The sequence below is a fragment of the Helicoverpa zea genome, chromosome 2 (genome assembly GCF_022581195.2).
Source record: "Helicoverpa zea isolate HzStark_Cry1AcR chromosome 2, ilHelZeax1.1, whole genome shotgun sequence".
Taxonomy (NCBI): domain Eukaryota; kingdom Metazoa; phylum Arthropoda; class Insecta; order Lepidoptera; family Noctuidae; genus Helicoverpa; species Helicoverpa zea.
This window is the reverse complement of record NC_061453.1, coordinates 1881641-1900357: the sequence shown is the minus strand read 5'-3', so window position 1 is coordinate 1900357 and position 18717 is coordinate 1881641. Positions and strand designations below refer to the sequence as shown.

At 34.7% G+C, this 18717-nt stretch overlaps 1 protein-coding gene and 2 non-coding genes across 4 annotated transcripts in view; all 3 read right to left on the bottom strand.

Annotated features, from left to right (window-relative positions):
* Nucleotides 1–15945, bottom strand: part of LOC124641778 (multiple epidermal growth factor-like domains protein 10) — a 39661-nt gene extending 23716 nt beyond the window's left edge. Inside the window, exon 1 of one of the 2 annotated variants that reach the window (XM_047179997.1) lies at nucleotides 15896–15945. The gene's annotated coding sequence lies outside the window, so the exon portion shown is untranslated. Of the gene's footprint in view, nucleotides 1–3925; nucleotides 4089–15895 lie in introns of those variants that run through there. The other variant, XM_047179988.1, reaches the window with a different exon arrangement.
* Trnar-ucu lies at nucleotides 10919–10991 on the bottom strand. The gene has a single exon. It is a non-coding gene; the product is annotated as a tRNA-Arg (tRNA).
* Trnar-ucu lies at nucleotides 12021–12093 on the bottom strand. The gene has a single exon. It is a non-coding gene; the product is annotated as a tRNA-Arg (tRNA).
* Nucleotides 15946–18717: the final 2772 nt, after the last annotated feature.

Sequence of the window (18717 nt, the reverse complement as noted above, 5' to 3'; positions counted from 1 at the left end):
GCTGTCAGTTTTCAAGGGAGAATTTCAGTTGTTTGTAATGACTGACTTTTATATGGTGTTTTAATTTTTGCACATTTTTATTCCATTTACTTTGTTTGAAAAAAACATTTTTTTTTATTTTTACGTATTTTTCTTTTATCTTTGTGTTAATCGACATATATTAACCAGTATATTAACGCATTTCATTTAATGTGATTATGAACGACACACCTGATGTATGCCTATGTTACGCGAGAAGAGTGTAGCTTTCCAACAGTGAAAGAATTTTTCAAATCGATTCAGTAGTTTCGGAGCTTTTACAAACAAATAAAAACATGTTTGTTTCCATATTATATTGGTAGATTAAAAATTATCGTTAAATAACGATCATAATGAGACACGGCCAACTAAGTAAGTATAGCTAGCTATTGGTAAGAGTTACGACCGTCAAACGAAATTGAAGAAAGTTTTTCCGATTTTAACTGTTATATTCAGCATGAAGATTGTTAATTAACTTTTACAGCAATAACTGTTGATTTCTTTAATCTTTAAGCCGTCTTGTCAGCTAAATACGGTACAAAGTAAAAACTCTTAACAACGCCTATAAAATCGTAATCATATTGCTACATCATCTATTTTTACATTGTTGTCTTTTTAATGCATTTAGTTACGCATATTGCCTTACTAGGTAAATTAATAAAGAATCTTGTACTAGTACTTATTATCCTTACTTAATATTATGTATGTGAAAGTAACTCTAGTCTCACTAACAAAGGTAACCAATATTAACAAAGGTCAATTTTTACCCGGGTGCGCAAAGTGCCCCTTAAAACACTGCTGGAACCGCAGGGAATAGCCAGTAATGATATAAAAACAACGAAGTAGGTACATCAAAATATAACATTCTATGTAAACCGTACCTATTGGAAATTGAAATAAATATTAAAAGGCAACTAAAATTGAAAATGAAAATCACTTAACCCTTCTTCTAATCATAGTTCAAGCAATAAACTCACGTAACCAATTTCCAGAGCATTAACATTAATCTTAATATAACCAATGATTTATTAATCAAAGGTTAACGCACAGTGCGACCCGCGTTTAAACTTGGGTCAAATTGATGTAAACACGGAGGAAGGAAAGATAGCGGAGATGCCATAAGGAAGGTAGGTCAAGCCTTCTTGTAGGTCAAGCAACGTTTGGTAGGTATGATCAAAAAACTAAAAGTAACGAGGCTTTCGGATTCCTTGTCAAATCATAATCAATCAGTCAAACATTGGTCCGGATTGCTTGGTGATTTTATTTTGAAAATAAATGTCAGATTCCATAGAAAAGCGTGTAAGGGCGGAGCTAGTAACGTTCCTCGTCCCCCGAACATCCGCATTTTGGTGCGCTACTTTCTTAGGAGATTTTGCGTTATGACACCTCCGCTAATCATTGTGTTTTCCATGGCTCGGGTCAAATCGATATAAACAATCGTGGTAAATGTAATTCTCCGTTTAGATAAAACATGTATCGATACTTATCGATAGTGTTTATCGATAATATTTGTCGATAAGAGTTATTTATTCACGATTAAGATTTCTTCGTTGTAAAGTAAATTCCGAGGGAGTGACTTGCTTGAGTGGAGTTTGTTTAATAATAAACATTGTGTTCTAAGTTATAGGTTCTAAAAGAAGTCTATTATGTATGGACTTTTATTGAAATTTATTGCAATATCGGAACACTTTTAAGTAGTGTAGTACCTTATTAGTTTTCAGTTACAGAGGAAAACCATGTATGATACGAAATTTATCTAAATGTATGTTTTCATTATTTTTTTCAATTTTATTTTTTATATTGCTTCAGTCACGTTTAAATATATCTACATACACTCACGCCTTCCTCCGGAATCACACTTTATATTGGTGAAAACTGCATGAAAATCTATGTTGTATTTGATAAGTTAGAGCTAACAGACAGACAAGTTTATAAAATGGAGTTTGTGCCTAATAAAAATACCGACACAGTTGGTGCAGCGATGCGATTGCAATACTACGTTTGTTTTGAATGAATTTAAAATAAAAAAGATTGTTGTCATTGATAAGACCGCCCATTGAGTCACATTGATGTATCAAGATAAGGGCTACTCTTTCTCTGGCTTTAAAATAAAGTATTTTTCTGTACGTAATAGTTGATTAATTTATACATACAGATGTTCATAAAAATAACTTTTTTCACAAATAAATGGACAACAACCCGTGCATTCAAAAAAAAAACATCATAAAATGCTGCCTTCATTTTTGTTTCTTTAACAATTTTAGTGATTTTTGTAGCTTGTTTTTCCTTCAGATACTCAATTTTTTCATACTTGGATATGTCTTCATGGCTGTCATTGAACATCCTTGGTAGTCGTTACGCGTAGTCAGAAGCCAGTAAGTCTGACACCAGTCTAACCAAGGAGTATTGGGTTGCCCAGGTAACTGGGTTGAGGGGGTCAGATAGGGCAGTCGCTCCTTGTAAAGCACTGGTACTCAGCTACATCCGGTTAGACTGGAAGTCGACCCCAACATAGTTGGGAAAAAGGCTCGGAGGATTATGATGAGATGTCTTCATGGTTTATTTGAACAATACTTGAACACATTCATTTTGCAATATCTAAGCTGTAAGTACCGGCTATACCGGCTTCGGCGTCATGAAGAAAATACTAAACTGATAAGATTATGTCACTACCATTCATGCAAGGTGCACCTTAATCATCATGACTACATAACAAAGGAATTTACTTAGATAAACCAGTTTTTTATTTTTAAACTGTTTACTTTAAGGAAAAACCTTAAATAGGTATATGTACATAATAATTTCAAAAAAAAAAACAAACTAAATATTTACTACTACATTACCTCGACTATTGCATTTACAAAATATTCCTAATAGTTTTTTGCACCTGACTGACGAATTTCATCTAACTATCCCTTATCCGTTTGTCAGGGATGGGTACCCATGCTGCGGGTTGTTCGAAAGAGATACCGTGGCCCTGGTACACAAAAGGCCTATGACGGAACACGACGGTTTTTAGTCAGTAAGAATCTGACACTCCCTCTCCGCTGCTAACCCACAGCGGGAGGGGTCATTTGATGATTTTTGACGTCATTAAAAAAAAAAAAAAGGGGATGGGTACCCATCCGTAGACTGACCACGGCAGGTGCAGCTCAACGTAGTTAACCAACCAACCAACTTATAAAGTCCTATCATCTAAAAAATACTGCAATGACGGATTTTTATAAATTTGACGCTTAATATTGGACTACAAAATATCTAAATATAGGTAGGTGCTGATAATAAAGAGGAAAAATTGTTTTTTTCTTAGTACCCTAAAGGTTTCGAAAGAACCCACGCTTTGAAAAAATATTTACTCTGAGACTACACTATCCCCGAGTGACATAAGTTCCCTCGGGACACCGGTGAAACCGCGGGAAACTATTAATATTAAAAAAAAATAATGTCCGTTACTTAAGTATCAACATTACATTTTCACTAAATACCTAAATAAACATAAGATTTCTAACAACTCTATATCGCGAAGGAAATAATTAATCTTTCCGCGAAAGTTGTCTATTCATTGAAGGGAAATGAGTAATTTTCAGTAGTCATAAGGACACTTATATTATGTCTACATCTGTATATAAAGTGTTACTGCATATAACAGAATATGGTTGTGATTCATTCAATTTCTATTCATTCAACTTTACTTTTTTTTTACTGTCATCACTTTGTGTAATGTCAAATGTAAATGTAAAATGTCACGGTCAATTCACACTATATGTTCTCACAACAAACTTAGTTAAAATAAAAAATAAACTTCCCATAACAAACGACAAAAAACTATTCCCAAATAAGTATTTACTTATGCTAACAGCTGACGCATTTAATACTTAAGTATAAAAACTTCAAAATTCCAACATACCTCAAACTCAAAACCAAATCCAATAATATCACTAAAACGCACTAAATATCACTCAAATATCATTATTAAGATATTCCTCAAACACGCGTTTGAAACTCCCACAGCACTGACTCGAACGTCCATCGGTCACCACGGTTGAAATTACACTGTACGGTACGTACCGGTCGGTCAGATTAGACGATCGTTCGCGAATTTAATTTCGTTCATACATAGAGTACTATTGTACTTGTGTATTTATTACGAAATTCTAAGTAAGTATGGGAAAAAAGTTGAGATGACAATATTTTGAAGAAAAGAGCCTTGGGCTTTTGATATAAAATGCCTTGCTAAAGGAATACGGCCTCTCAACCAGTCAAATGCCCCGTTTCTTCTTTGCTTATTTTTTTAGGGTATTTATTAGATCTTATTGGTATTTTCCCTAACTATTGTACATATTGAAATTGGTTGTTCTAAAAGGAAAATAAACAAATATTTGCTGTTTTTCCCAGTTTCACTCTCATCACGAGAGGAACTTTTTCCCGTATCCGGATAAAATACAGCCTACATTAAGTCAGCCCATGAATAAGGCAGTGTCCTAAATAGAGAAAGCATTTTTCAATTCGGTTCTGCAGCTTCGGAGTTAGCAAAAGAGCAAAAGGAAGATCCTGTTTAAAATACCTATTGGTATTGCTAAATAGATGACTAAGGCATAGGTAGTAAGGGACATAAACTTGACAGAATTATATTTGTAGTAATATAGTTGTACACAGTAGTACCTATTATAGAAACTAAATATATGTAGCCTAGATACGGAATAATTGGCACCCACTTGTTTTCAAATAACTGATACTACTCGAAATGTAGTTTTAATCATAAAGTGGTCATTTGTTTGATTACAATCAGTCAGTATGTTACTTACCTAGAACATTGATAACCTTCTGATTGGTTTATCAGTTACGTCAATTGATAACATATTTATTCGAATTTGATTCTATTGTGAATCATTTATGTTTAATTGTTGGTTAATAGTATTTATATTTATCTGTATTTTTGCTTTTCAACTTTTAGATTGATTTTTCTGTACCATGATTCAAATGTGATTCACGGCGATCATTAGATGATAAATAATGTAGGTATTTTTCCTTTTTTTCACTACGAAGTGGTCAAAATTCACCTATATCAGGTGCAAGTGCTGAATCGAACTGTGTAAAGAAAAGAAAGCAAACATTGAATATTCTTGCAATCCCAATAAAGCCTGCAATTCTCTAAGGGATGGGTAAAGGTATTGTGTGCCTGTATTTTAATTGAAATCCCTTGAGCCGTGCCCTGGTTACAGTTGTTGGCAAAACGGGTCATATTTACATCGATGGGTACAAGGAAGAAAAAAATATTTATATGAAAATCAGTACCTAGGTGTTTCAAATTGAGAGCGTTAAAGTGTTCTCAGATTATTAAAAAAGGCAATATAAAGACATTATATCAAATATCATGAAAAATTATGAGAGTATGAACATGGATGGACACACATGGCAAGACCAAAAAAATTATAGATGAAGGTGTGAAAGAAGATAGGACTACAAATAATGTTACTTGTGAGATGATGCCAGATAGAAGAGAATGGAAGAAGATAACTTGTTGCGCTGATTTCAAATAAACTTGGTTTAAAGGCACAAGATACATATTCCGTAAGATTATTTAGAAAATACCTAGTGTGTGACTTAGAAAAAATCACGTTCGTACAGTGTATTTGCGACCAAAAATAGCTGAGCAAGAATTGTTTTTGTATTGAGTCGAAGTATATCTTCTACTACGGAAGTAATATAAGGTCGTACGCTATAGTATTTCGTTTTCCTAAAGTGACTCATACTGTTTACGTAGGTTGAACTATTTATATAGTAGGTAGCTATAATACTTCTTTTGTCAGCATAACTATGAATATATACTCAGTAAACTATCAAGAGCAAATTAGTATTGCACGGTGTTTTTTCAACTTGTCAGTATTCGAATAGGAATTATATCATCCATGTAGATTATATGCTTCAGTTCCTTATAAAGAAACCTCGGGTAAGGTTTTCTATGTCTTTAAGATACCTTAGAAGCTACTGTTCCAGAAACAATTACGTTCTAAGAAATCCTTGCAGGAGTTTCTACAAATTAGCAGAACCCAACATTCTACATGCTCCACACACAACTAGGACCAACTTAACCTTTAAGGATCCTTTATCGTCACGACAAAGATCCCATCACAGTATCCTCCGTACAAAGCTTGCTTGGTCAATGACCCCACACTTCACCAGCAAAAAACCGAACTCCCCCAAAGAAATAGGACACCACTTTCGTAAGTAAGAGCGCAATAAAAGGAACGTAACAAAAGTATCGGCGCCATGCGAGCAGGATGCGCCAGCGCAGAACGCGCTGACCTTGAACGATGCTCTACTAATGTAACGCTGTTTTCTCCGACTGTGTTGTGGAGGAATCTAATGTTGAGTTTTTTTCTTCACTCGATTTTCAGAATTAAGACATGGAGCTGGTTAAACAGTGCTACTCGCTATCAATATGACAGATATGTCATGAAGACCAGAACATTGTTTCTATGATCGAGTTTATGATCCCAGCTAAAGATAGTGTTCTAGCACCCATTGGGTTCAATTTTAATTTGTATTTGGGAAGCTGCTGTTGCTATGAGTTGATGGCAACTGGCTCACTCCCCTTACTTTGAGATGGTTGCTATTGATCACTAAATCGTAATCCTCTTAGATATTTTGAAAGACTTCCAAAACAGGAGGAGTTTGTGTTACAGAAATGGAAGATGGCCGATTTCAAAATTCTGGGACCACTTAGATGCTGGTGGCAAAATAAAAGTTGATATTTCGAAGAGTTCTTCGTAATATCAACTTTTAAGACAAGGCTAAGATTTTTGCATTTTTGTTTAAAAGTCGGATAATTTTTTTCTGTGATCAAACAAACCAACTCTTATTCCTATTTGAATCGTCCTAGTGTAACCAAATGCGATTGAACCTAGGTCACGATGTTCGGAAATAGGGCCCCAGTCCGGTTATAGGAAACATTTATTGCGCGTTTGTTTTATTTACTTATCTAACTACGTCTCTCCTCAGCTTAAAGCCATATAAGAGTTGCTGATATAAATAGAACAGTGGTACGTAATAAAATAAAGAAAATTACATAATTGCACATACATTATTAAACAAGGAAAATTTGTGTTTTCGCAATACCTGGGGGGATCAAGAAATATGACGAAACCATTTTCCTGGTTCTAAACTGACAAGGAAAATTTTTCACCGACTGACTGCCAAGAAATATAGCTAGTCTTTAATTTGCATTTCTAATATTGTACATTCACGGAACAAACCAGTCCGTAAAACTTAGGTTTTAGGACCTTTAGCAATACAAAACCACATGACCAAAGTCGCAATTCTTTGACCCAACAAAAATCCATCGACGGTCTAATCGTTCAATCTTCATTCAAGCAGTGTCTTTGCTTGCGTTTCGTAAGCGGAGGTCAGATCAATAAGACTGACCTTAAGAAAACAATCTACTGGCATTGCTGTGTGTCTGTATGTTTGTAAGGAAAACATGGGTCAGTATGTCGGTTTGAAGGTACTTTGTCCTTTGGTGATGATCTCATTGTACAGTAACCATGAATTGCTATAAATATTCTTAAGGATTTGATAGATATTTCTGAAAGACAAGTGTGCCTAATAGCTATTTGGCATAAGTACCTATATGAGGAATGGACTAACATAAAAGATATGGCTGAAAATAATGTCAGTTGTGAGATAATGGCAAGAGTATGGAAGATGAAGACTTGCCAACTCGACTCGACCAAATAAAATTGGGAATAGGGTGGAAGGATTACTAGGTAATGAGAACTAACTTCTGAGAAATGAAAAAGAGTTTGCAAAGATTCGTTTTTTACAACTACTTACCTTATTTATACAAAGCATAGTTCTCGACAAATTGGAAGCCCCAAGCGCCAACGCTAATACATGTATTATAGTAGCGTAACCATACAAGCAAACTGGTTTTGAAACGTACTCTATAACAAATTATGTAGGTATTTGTTGTAGCCTTGATCTTAGCCTTGAACTTATTTATAAATAAGTAGGCATGTGTGTATAGTTAGCAACAAAAGTACTAAACAGTCAAAGTATGAACACTGAATCCTCCTGTAACTGATACGACTAGGTACTTACATGAGAAAATAAACTAGGTACTTAGATATTAAAGACAGACAAACTTTCGTAAAATATTAATTAGTACAGATATATCCGTAGACAGTTCGACAGTTTTTGAATTTAAGATTATAGTGGTCAGGTATTTTTATTTTAAGGACGCTTTAAGGCTAGGCAGATAGGAAGTTTTTTTTTTTAATTTTGTTCTCAATGTATGTATTTTTGTACCTGACTGTACTTGTATAATGTATTTGAAGCAGAGAGTTACCTCACCTATATAATGCTAGTTTTTGTGAGGCTTAGAAAAACGAACAATATAGTACACAAATAGTATCTTCTTTGTATACGTTATGTGGTGATTAATTGAGAACTTAGTTGGTGGAAAGAAAAAAAACTCGACCATTTTCAAGGTTAAGCCAAAGTCAAGACAAGAAAAAATTGGTTAGGGAAACTATAGTGATGCATTGCAATCAAAAACAACCAGGTGCATTAATTAAACAAAGACAGAAGAACAAACAAGGCTAAAAACCTTTCATTTGTTCTGCTCACCTTATAAAAGCAATCGACCGTGAAGATAATATTATAAAAATAATCTACCTTTCTTTAAAACACAAAAAAGTCTGTCTGTAAGAACAGCAACCCGTTTCAAGGCTGTTCTTTAACGCTATTGTTATTTTTAATGTTTGGGGTTCCGTAGAATTCGGCAAAATCCAATGAAATATTTTTCAAGATTTTTTTGGATAGAAACAAATGAAATGCCATAGTTCTTTCTGAGCCATTTTAGAGATAGGTAAATAAAAAATATATATAAAAAAAATAGAAACAGTATTCGATCGTATTTTTTATTATTCCCACAGATCATTTTATTTATAGTTGCCTCTATTAGAACTAATAATATTTGATTAAAAAAATCTAGAATTTATTAGTTCATATCTTTTGGACAAAGACTCGCTCTTGACCAGTTTTGCTTCATTCCAACCTTGAACCAAGTAGTTCACACAATTTTATTGTTGAGTAATAACAATATTATTTTGGACCTTTGTATAATTTTATTACAAATTGTTTTTTATTTGTTCTTCTCTTATTTAAAAAAACACAAGTACTGTGTAAACACGCTTTTATTTTCATGATAGATACCGAAATATTGATATTATAATTAATAGTAAGTTTGAATTATACATACTGAGTAGAATGTAAAAACCGGCCAAGTGGGAGTCGGACTCGCGCACCAAGAGTTCCGTACAGAAAATCACGTTTGTAAAAATACTTATTTTACTAGAGCTTTCAAATTGTTTGTTAAACAGGCGACAGAAATACATCATTTGTGAAAATTTCAGCTGACCAACTATCATGATAGATATGTAGATAGATAGATGGTGAAGTTTTAATCTCGATTTAAACACAAAAGTAAAATTATACATAAGAATAGTCGCAATCTCTCCCATTCGAACACAAAAGCTTAATTTAATATAATTTTCTGCTTTAACCAGAAGGTCCAATTGGACCCTATAAAAGTAAGCGGATAAAAAGTTTCCTATATCCTCCTTCCGGGTCGTGTCAAGTTGCACCAAATTTGGTTTGCGGTTTGACCATAACCATATGGTGTTTTACACATCATAATACAATTTACTTAAGTAACGACATAAGAAAGAAAGTTATAACTTATAAGGCTTCGAGGTAAGTTTGTACTGTCACTTTTTACTTAACAGCAGTACCTATTACTTTGAATGAAGAGATATCTATAATTTTATTGTGTTTTGGATTTGAAATTTTCTTTGACCGTGCCTATAGGGTTTTTCTCCTATCGACTGGTTTTCCAATTGTCTATTTTATAAATAACAATTGTCATAATTAATGTTCTTATGACCTATTCTAGGATAACTTTTGTGTAACACTGGGTCACTATGTAATTGGGACCAAAAGTAAATAATTACTTAATTTTTATATTTTTGAATAGCAACATTCTTACCGAAATTCGATTAATTCAAGATTCCAAGAAAAATACCACTCAGTAGCATTTAAAAACCAACTTCCTAATAGCAATTGACCCCATAAAAAAGTAAAACGAAAACCTACAAGAACCACATGTGGATATCAATACTTTCCAAGTGGGTCAATTGTACCAAAAATATACTTATCCCTTGATCGATGTACGGTCTTATTGACCGACTGACCAGTAAGCGGGCCGGATATAAACATGGCCGCCGGTAAAAAACTCGATCGACGGGTAACTGTTTGTATGTTTGCACGACTTGGGAGTTACGAGTAATGAGTAGTGGTCTGGTTGGAAAAAACCACGAAAAAACTGATAGTAGTTGATGGGTAAGCAAATGACGAGAAAGTGGAATGGTCGGGAATATTAGGGATCGGAATCGTGGAGGCAGATTCATTGAAGCCCAAAGGGTCAAAGATAAGTCAAAGGAAATTAATTTTTGAATTATTTTCAAGACATTACACGTACTTATGTCTCGCATTTGCCTGAAACCTACTACATCAAAGTTACGAAAATCAGGGTTCCTGACACTCTTACTATTGGAACCAGTGACAATAAGATGCATTGCAGCCAGGTTTATTTTTAGAGTAGAATGTGAGTCACACACATTCAGATTAACAAGATCATCCAACATTGTAAGAAAAAATAGAAAAAAATATTAAAAAATGCAAAATAAGATTCAAGAGACATTTCACAAGCATTCAATGACAACTGTGTATTTTTTGTCCCAACAAATTAGCATTTTTGCATTTTTCCCTTCTGTTTCTCTTTCGCAACCTTCAAAACTTTGTTTAGAAAGACCACGTGCTATTTAACACGGGTATTCCGCATCCCTGGTGGGGATCGAACCCACGACCTTTGGATTAGAAGTCCAACGCGCTATCCTCTGCGCCACAGGGACAGTTGCTAAACTATAATATAATGTCGGTCCATAAGACTTGCAATGTACTGAAAATTAATGAAATTGATTGGAAACAGTAATTGATTACGAGATTAAAACATTGTTTGTAAATTAATCACACGCCTGATTGAATGAAAATGTGACGAAAATAGCATTCTTTAAATTAATACAACGTTTATAAACCTATCCTTTATTACGGACGGAGATAGAATTTTGACATAAGCCAATTTAAGTATTGTCAAATTCCTATCCCTAGTTTGCAAAGCTACAATTAGATAGAATATTGCAAACGGACGTAAGAAATGACAAAGGTACCTAATTTATTTAGTCCCTTACAGAAAGTGGTTTCCCCGGGACGAGACTGGTAAAACCATGAGGAACAATTAAAAAATTCATGGTCATTAATTAAAAAACAGAAAAAAAATAACCATGTCCAAAAATTATAATTTTATCTGAAGATACTATCGATATTAATTAACCTATTCTTAAGAAACGGAACCTATGAAGAAAATAAAAATACATATGAAAAAAATTATTTGCTAAGAATCCCAAAGTAAATTCTTAAAAAAATTTTATCAATAAAAAAAAACAATTTTTGAAAAAATCTAAATACTAGCTACTAAATAACAGTGTTTACAATGTTGTAAAATAAATATCAATAAATAAAACGATACATAAAATATTATTCAAATGTATACGGAACCATCATGAATAATGACGGTGACGCAATAAACATCATGTAAGTACATCTATATAAATATTTTTAGCTTTCGTTACTATTCAATTAGGCTGCAGGCTACAAGTATATTTATACGTAAGCAGAAGCTTACTATAAAGCTAAATTAATAATTAAAAATGCTTTTCATAAAAATTATTACACATTTAAAAACATCAGAACTGAACACCACTTCCTCTTGGAAGTCGGTTGAAAAGCAACGCAAAACAAATGAAGTCCCAAATGACTAAATAAAATCTATGAGAATAACCAAAAATATCTCAGCTTCGAATTTACTCTCATTGAGAACGTTGCATCCCTGGTGGGGATCGAACCCACGACCTTTGGATTAGAAGTCCAACGCGCTATCCTCTGCGCCACAGGGACTGTATGAGACTCGCCGTAATAACGTATCGCGTTCTACGTCACGCACACACCTACACATTTAGTATAAAAACTTATTTGTGTGCGTCGCGTTGGCAACGCGTACGTATACGCAAGAGGAAATTTGTTTACATAACAATGTTTTGACGACAATCTTAATAAAATTATAGGTACCTATCATTGATTTATTTTGGTTCTTTATAAAAGAGGGTAAACAGAGGTTTAGGTCGATCTCAATAGATGCTATTGAAATATTTTTGTAGTAGCTTCGCCAGAAGTGATACTCGCGTCCTGTGGGTAGTGGGTACTATTCCGCGCATCCGGATAAAAATAAAACGTTTAGTCTTCTTCAACATAGCTCGCATTAGGCATATTATTGATTATTAGAGTGTAGATTCCACAACCATTTAATACCTGAGGCCCGATTCTCCTAAGTTAATAATGTCAAAATCGAATAGCAATATGATCGCAATAGCAGTTTTAACCATATCGGGCATTCTGCTATTTTGGTGATTTTGGTCTATACTTTAGTTTGCTGTACAATCATTTTGCAATCGTAAATCATTTGCAGACAAATGTTTCATTATTGAATGACAGAAAAGGATAAAAACGTTTATTTCAAAGAAAAAATAGCGGAATGCCACATACGCTTCAATCCTAATCGAGTCGGGATTAGATCTCAGTCGAATCGAGTCGAACGTGAATCATATTATGTTGCTTAAGTAAAATTAGGAGAATCGGGCCCCAGAATACTGTTAGGTAATTCAATCGAATCCACTGGCATGACAGCAATATTTATTTATTTTAGTGAAAGTTTTTTGGAATAAACCGTAGTAGTACATAATTCACGGAGTTATTTCAGAACATTATATAGTACATAATTGAATAAACAAAAGTCTATCGAATTACCTTTTATTTATTTATCGAACCGCCCAAGAGTTCACTACTACTTCGCAGTAGTTCACAATATTTCGACACATCGTTAAACAGTTCAACATCTGAACAAATAAATTAAACCATTTTAAATTAGGGTAACCATCTTCTTAATTCATTTTCTTGCCTTTTGAAATTTCGATGAAGCAATTTGTTGTGTGGGACGATGCTGATTTAGATAGGTACAATATTTTTTTAGTTTTTTTAGAGAAATGTAATTTATGTAATATCTCAATTATCTAAACACAGGCTCCAAATCATTTTGACTGAGGACGCTACTTTCCGGACTGATAAGAGTTTTATTTTTTGCACTTATTTTTCAAATCCTAATATACAAAAACCGATAACAGTTATCTGAAATTCTCGATTAATTATGTAATTATGTAGGTACCGGGACCATTCTGTGCTTTAATCACAACTCAAAGCCACCCTACACACAAATGAAAATGGGTTACCAACACCATTTTTCTGCCGTAAAATACAGTTAAGTAAATGAAAACCGAAATGTTATAATGAAATTATATTAAATGTGGGGTGTAAGTATTTAGGAATTTAGCCGCCATATCAGCTGACTCCAACATAGTTGGGAGAAGGCTAGGAAGATGATGATGATGATTAGTTTAGCTACAGAAGAACTCGAAGGAACTGGGGTGCGATACTCCTAATTTTACTTAAGCGACATCCGATTCCGACTCGATTACGATTCAAGCGTATGTGGCATTCCGCTATTTTTTCTTTGAAATAAACGTTTTTATCCTTTTCTGTCATTCAATAATGAATCATTTTGTCTGCAAATGATTTACGATTGCAAAATGATTGGACAGCAAACTACCGTATAGACCAAAATTACCAAAATAGCAGACCAATCGCACACCAATCAAATGTCAATCGAATACGATTGGTCTTTTATTAGTAGCAGAATGCCCGATATGGTTAAAACTGCTATTGCGATCATATTGCGATTAGATTTCTATTCGATTTTGACATTATTAACTTAGGAGAATCGGGCCCCAGGGGCAACTTTGCAGTAATATGTGAATATTCATTAAAACTACTAGGTGTGTTGCCTTTTAACTATCTATAATGATAACGAAAATCCACAATGCGAATTCCTGATCCAGTAATTGAGAATGGAGACCTAAAATCTGCAGTTATTAATGACTTCACGCTGAACAAAAGACTACAGCGTTTGCGCCTTAAATGGTTGACTTCATAATAGCAAAGTTATTTGACGACAACTAAACTATTATCAATTAGATATGGGAAACTTTATCGTTCCTCTTCGTCAGCGTCCATCAATTTAGTAGATAGATACACATAAACAGCTGAAAGTGCAGTTACAAGCTATTGTGTAAATGTGCTGTGACAGTATATTGCGATTTACGCAATTGACTCTCACTAGCGTGGGAAGGTATCAACTTAGCTGCTATTGAGTGTCTATTTGACGTTTTGCTTTTTTTATTACTTCTGTCATCGAATTTTTCTGTTGGTAGGTGGGTATTTTTGCGACATGTTGTTTTATGAAGAATGCGTCTAATTAATTTTGAATGAAGAATGAAAGCTTCTATGTTTAAAAGCCTGAAAGTCTGTTAAGTTAACCAGGGGGTAACGTGTGGTCGGGTAGTCCACTTTTAGTTATAAGCATGACCAAATCTGGTCCCTCCCTAACTGATGGGGCAGTAAAGTCATCTATCATGATGGTGATGGTTAACAGTCATGGGAGCTTTTTCATTTACTCAAATAGGTAGAATATTATAGAGTTGATTAATAAAACCAAATGGGAGCAGGAGCAGGGAAGTAAGTTGCCCAGGTAACTGGGTTGAGAAGGTTAGATAGGCATTCGCTCCTTGTAAAGCACTGGTACTCAACTGCATCAGGTTAGTCTTGAAGGCAATCCCAACATAGTTAGGAAAAGGCTCTAGAGGTGATGAGTAGGGAAGTAGGTAAGTGCATTTCATAGGTGCAGGAAAAAGGGGTTACTCACTCTCCTGAGTTAGTCAAGTAAATCATAAGGGTGACAAAACCTTAAAGATAAGGAATCCCTCTTGTAGTTGAGCAATCTCAGAAAAACCCCGTTATTTTGCTGACTGGCAACACTTATTTTCGCTTGTCACTGCATGAATTATTAATTTTCGTGTAGAATACGAGAGACCTACTTTTGACATGTCTTAATAAAAATGTTTAATTTAATAAAACAACTCGTTTAGGTGATTTAAAGTAGGTATAACGGTACTGTACATTTAGCAAGAATTCTTAATAACTGTGAATATAAAGAAATGATGTTTTCGCATTCTATGTATGTAGGTACCTACCTCTGTGTGAGTAAAAATATAGCATTTATTTAGAAATGTGTTTTTGGAAAGTTGTAGATAAATAGGAAATGAAATGGATTCTTATTAGAATACTTATAAGTGAAATCGATCTGATTAATAATTGATTAAGTTTGAAATTGTAATATTAAAGCTTATATTTTCGTTTTACTTTATAATTTGCGGTCGCAAAGTGGTCGAAAGATGGTTAACAACTTTCCAGTAGTTTTTTATTCAGTAGCTTAGATTTTGAGAATGCACTCTTTCTTCATGGGTAATTAAGAAATAAAACTAGACTTGTTCTATTTGATAATGCCGTCTGAGGCACGAGAAAGTTTTATGTATTTTAAATAGTTACTAGTTAATTCTTCTTTCATGTACTTGGACTAACAAGTTTGCTGAAAAATACTTAGGTAAACCCTTACTTTGACAACCAAATATTTTCCTTATTTACACCAACTAGTAAGTCCAAAATACCGCACAGTATCAAATGACAGACAAAAAACAGCTTGCCATGCGCAATAAATTAAATTCGAAGCGCAATAATCGTAACACATACTTACCTACTTTACTTCGCAAACAAAAACATACAATAGAAATCGTCCAACTTTAACAAAATACACAAAACTGCTCACCATTATTTGTCTTTTAATATAAAAATATAATTAACACGCACTATAAAGTCTTTATTTTGATTTAAATAAGTTTATTTGATTACATTCGCGTTGCTATGGTTACGGCAAGATGGCGCGCGTCCGCGCATGCGCTCTGGGGGCCGAACGAGCATAGACTGTCAGTGTATCTTTGTTTTGGCGCCAAAGCGATGGCCCCAGAGATGGTGCTCGTTGGCCCGTGTGAATTCCTTCCGTGATTGCCCCGGAAAAGATTAACCTAGGCATTTGATGCGGAATCGAAATTAGGAACACAATTTACGAGCTTTTTTCCCTGGAGAGATATTCTGAACAATAGCAAAGGGAAATAGTGCGTGATTTTACAGCGGTGCGTTCAAATAGTTGGAAAATATGTAGTAAAACCTCTAATAATTTTCTAATTTTTTAATCTTCAATTTATTGGAGTTTCGGGGAAGTGTATAGTTTGTAGGTACCGAATTGTGTTATTAAACCAAAACTGTTCCAAAAGCCCTAAAAAGAAGGTTAAGAAAATTTGCAAGAAAGCCAAAAGTCCAATCGGAAAACTATGTACTTCACAGAATAATTTACAAAAATAAAACACAAAAAAACTCGTTCGTCTATCAGTAACTGAACAATAGGTACCGCACCTATTTTCTATTTCAAAAACCATTGCACAACCAAAAGAATCGAAACTATGTATCGATACTCATAGATCACATGCCATTTGAATCGAATAGCATCGAGATAAAAAAATATTGTTCTGTAATAATAATGTTTCGTGCATTGTCGGGAGACCGACCGGATCCGATGTCGGTCAGTCCGGACGGTGGGTGTCCATAGCAGCCATGATTTCGGAGAATGTTGGGACAGTCTTGATTGGTATTAAAGCAGCAGAGTAGAAGTTTCAAAACTATAAAGGTCAATACAATATCAGTTATACATAGAAGGACACCTAAAAACAATCAGATAGAGCTAATCTTTACTAATAGTATACACGGGAAAGTATCTAACTCTTTCTATCCGTCGCGCTTTCACCCCCTAACGACTGCATCAATTTAAATGGAATTTGGTTCATTGACAGTTTAGAGACTGGGAGAGGCTTTTTACCTTTGTGGAAATGGGGAAAAATTTCTTGAAGGGTATAGTATAATTTGCACGATAGATGTTTACAATAATAATGACTCAAAAGGCTGCTTTGGTCTTTAATTTTGATTAAAAAATCCTGCAAAAATGATGGTAATCCCAGCAACTGGTACAAAGAGCTGAGTCGTGAACAATGCCTGGTATTACGTGAGGCATAGCGCCGGCTGGCAGACGACTCCGGGCGTCCAACTAGTTTTGTAACTTCACGCGAGCTTCCCACCTGGGTGGGCAGACTGAGCTGTGGGAATAAGATATTGCATTTTCCAAAATGTTTGCGTTGGTTGGCACGCAATTCTTATTGTTTGCAGGAGAGAAATGAAAATAAAAAGTATTCTGGCAAGTTATATAAAAATAAATAAATAAAATATCCAAAAGTTCACCTCAATATCTGCCAAGCCTTTTCCGAACTATGCTGGGGTCGGCTTCCAGTCTAACAAGATGCTGCTGAGTACCAGTGTTTCACATGGAGTGGCTGCCTATCTCACTTCCTCAACCCAGTTACCGGCAACACGATGTACCTTCTTCCCTTTGTAAGACCCAAGTTCCATTAATTCTTCTATTTTTATCTACCTACTCTACACCAGTTCATTTGGATATAGACCTCCCCAAAATATGCCAAATCTATCTTCAGCTTCATGACATAACTTCAGCACGCAGCATTTCACCGCCCGTCACACACTTTTCCAAAATACAAAAATATAACGTCTTTCTAGCATCAAAAGAAAGCCATAATGCACCGGCATCATTCCTCGGTATAATAACAGTAAAGTAAAGGAAATAGCTCATTATTTCGCTCACTGGCGAAGTATCTAACACAGGCTGTCGTTCAGTTCGTTTGTCACGGTGTAATCCCTTATTATAGTATTTTGATAACTGACTTTACGTGGAGAACCTATTCTGTGTACCAGAATTGGAAGACGGTTACGACAAATATTTTTATACCCATATTCCACATACTTGCTGTAAAAATAAATCATATATCATCAGGTCTTGTTGAAATAAAGTGACGAATGTGGTATTCAACAACATCATCGTCAGCCGTTTTATTGTCCTACTGCTAGGCACAGGACACTTCCTTACAGATTAGGATTGACCGTCAATCACTAATCACGTAACAATTTAAATCCATCCTCGGTGTCCATGATATAGCCAAAAATGCACACAGCTTAGAAGACTTGCATTAATACTTGCTCAACCTGCCTGAAATAGAGCCCGCACCCTCATACTTATCAGGCTGGTGCTTTAACCACTGAACAACTATGACTGCTCCACATTAAACAATTTACTTCCTACAATTATCTTCGACTAACAAGTCCGAAGCTACCATGAATGAACGTTTTGACATTAGAATAACGCGTTCCCATGAATGGGACGCGTCCAGTCGCCCACTAAATGTCATGCGCGTGAGCAAGTCACTCACGCGTGCTGTAGGACAGTAGAAATCTATAGGTAATTACAATAATTTTAATGGTAATGGTAGTTGATGGTCAATGAATTTTGAACAAGAGTAAAGCTAAATGAAAAAAGAGACTGCTGTCACTAGGAAATAAAATTCTCAATTTTCTATAAAGCATTATTTGTTTGTGAATGTGGAGACCACAGTTTTTAAT